The following is a 2,065-nucleotide window of genomic DNA, read 5'->3' on the forward strand; positions in this document are numbered from 1 at the left end:
TCGCACCCGACTTATATCTTCGCGTTTGAACCTTAGCATGATTTCCTCCAAAAATCGGTGCATTGTGATCCACATTGGCTTTTTTTCCTTTAAAAAAATTGGTTTCACAACCCTACCGCATAAAAAGTAACATAAAAAAACACATATTAATATAAAAAAACCCCGAGAAAAAGTAATGCTCAACATAAGGAAAGAATGCTTCGCATTCATATCACACAAGCACTTATCAGTAGGGTTGTGAAGCTAAGTATTAAGAAAAGAAGCCAAAAATAGATCATGAACGGACTATTTGGTGGAATCTTGGAAGGAACAAACGCGAAGCCACAAGTGGGGCTCTAAGATACATGAATGTGTGCCAATCTCCATGTATTCAAGCCATTACAATTAGTTGAGGGCACGAAGGCGCTCACATTTGCATATCCCAACTTGTGTAATGATAGCAAGATCTTCACCAATGAACCCTTTTATTGAAGAAGAGAAGTGATCTCACGGCATAAATGTGTGCCCGCTTTATGTTGTCTCGATGAGAAGTGTGAAATTGGGAGTGTTTTTGGTGGAATATTGTAGCAGAGTTATTGTAGCAAATCATCAAGCAATACACTATATAAGTTACTATTCATAGTCGACCGAAAATCAGGTTTCTAGAGAATCCACAAGGACGTGTGGAAATTTCCCCACGCCCATGTGGAAATTCCACAAGCCCGTGTGGAGAATCCACAGGGGTGTCTGATGCCTGATTCTAGCCCTATTTAAGCCGCGATTCAGCCCGATTTTGGGATTAATCTTTCATCCTTCTCTCCAACTTTTCCCTATCTTTTGAGAGGCCATCGGCTAAGGTTTTGAGGGTCTTTTGGCAAGTCTTTGGAGTGGTTCTATGAATTTGAGACCGCATTCCAATTAGAAGAAGGTTATTGGGGGAGCTTTCTTCAGCACTGATCCGGCGAGGTGTGCCCTAGGCTGGACAAGGGGACTTTTGGAGATGACGAGGCTACTACACAAGACCATCGATATGAATACCAAGGGGGGTCTTCTACAGATAACTTGTTTTTACATTCGATTTCATTATTGATTGTAACTAGCTCCATGGAGAGCTAAACCCCTAGTGGGTACTTGGATTTGTGAACCCTAGGATGTATTTGTTTCATTAATCTTTTATTATGTTTTCTTTAATTGATGTCTTTAATTGAGTTTCAATCTTGATTACTTGTTGAATGATTTCTCTCTAAGAGTGACACTAGGATTGAGAGTCTACATTGGTAATCTTTGTGAGTGCGTGACACACCATGAGGATTAGACATTGGAAGATTAGAGAGGGTCGAGAGGGTGAGTCGAGAGATAGCGGAGCGTCCCCTTTCCCCTCCGATGTGATTTATCCTATCTCTACATTCTAAGAGTTCTTTGCTGATGATCAACAGTGTTACAGATGATGTTATACGATTGAGGGCTTTCCCATTCTCTCTAAAAGGAAGAGTAAAGTAGTGGCTACACTCTTTACCACGAGCATCCATCATGACATGGAATGAGATGGTCAAAGCTTTTCTTGCAAGGTACTTCCCTCCGGGGATATCAACAAATCTTCATAATGAGATATCGTTGTTTGTTCAGATGGAGCCCGAGTCTTTGTTTGAGACATGGGAATGATCCAAGGATCTTTTGCGAAAGTTCCCACAACATGGATTCCCCGAATGTATGATCATTCAGACCTTTTACAACGGGTTGAATCCAAGCACAAGACAACTTCTAGATACCGGCAAGAGAGGTACAATGGGGAACAAGACCCTTGAAGAAGCCCGACAGTTGGTAGAGGAAATGGCCATGAATAGCTACCAATGGAATGCAAAGGAAAAGGAGAAAGTCATCGGACTTCATAAAATTGATGAAGTGATATCCTTAGCAGCCCAAATAGAGGCGTTGAGGAAGAAATTGGATACATTGACTTCACCAAGGGTGCCCGCTATCACAATTTGGGATAATTGTGGGGGTTCACATATGTCATCTAATTGTCCTATTTTGATTGCTACTTCAGCCCCGACTGAACAAGTAGACTTTGTGGGCAATTCGGAAA

The 2,065-nt window shown here is 41.5% G+C and overlaps 1 non-coding gene across 1 annotated transcript; it reads right to left on the reverse strand.

Moving 5' to 3' along the window:
- Positions 1-1,572: 1,572 nt before the first annotated feature.
- LOC120250928 lies at positions 1,573-1,679 on the reverse strand. The gene has a single exon (XR_005533257.1). It is a non-coding gene; the product is annotated as a small nucleolar RNA R71 (small nucleolar RNA).
- Between the last annotated feature and the right edge of the window lie 386 nt (positions 1,680-2,065).

This window comes from Dioscorea cayenensis, chromosome 19 (genome assembly GCF_009730915.1).
Source record: "Dioscorea cayenensis subsp. rotundata cultivar TDr96_F1 chromosome 19, TDr96_F1_v2_PseudoChromosome.rev07_lg8_w22 25.fasta, whole genome shotgun sequence".
NCBI lineage: Eukaryota > Viridiplantae > Streptophyta > Magnoliopsida > Dioscoreales > Dioscoreaceae > Dioscorea > Dioscorea cayenensis.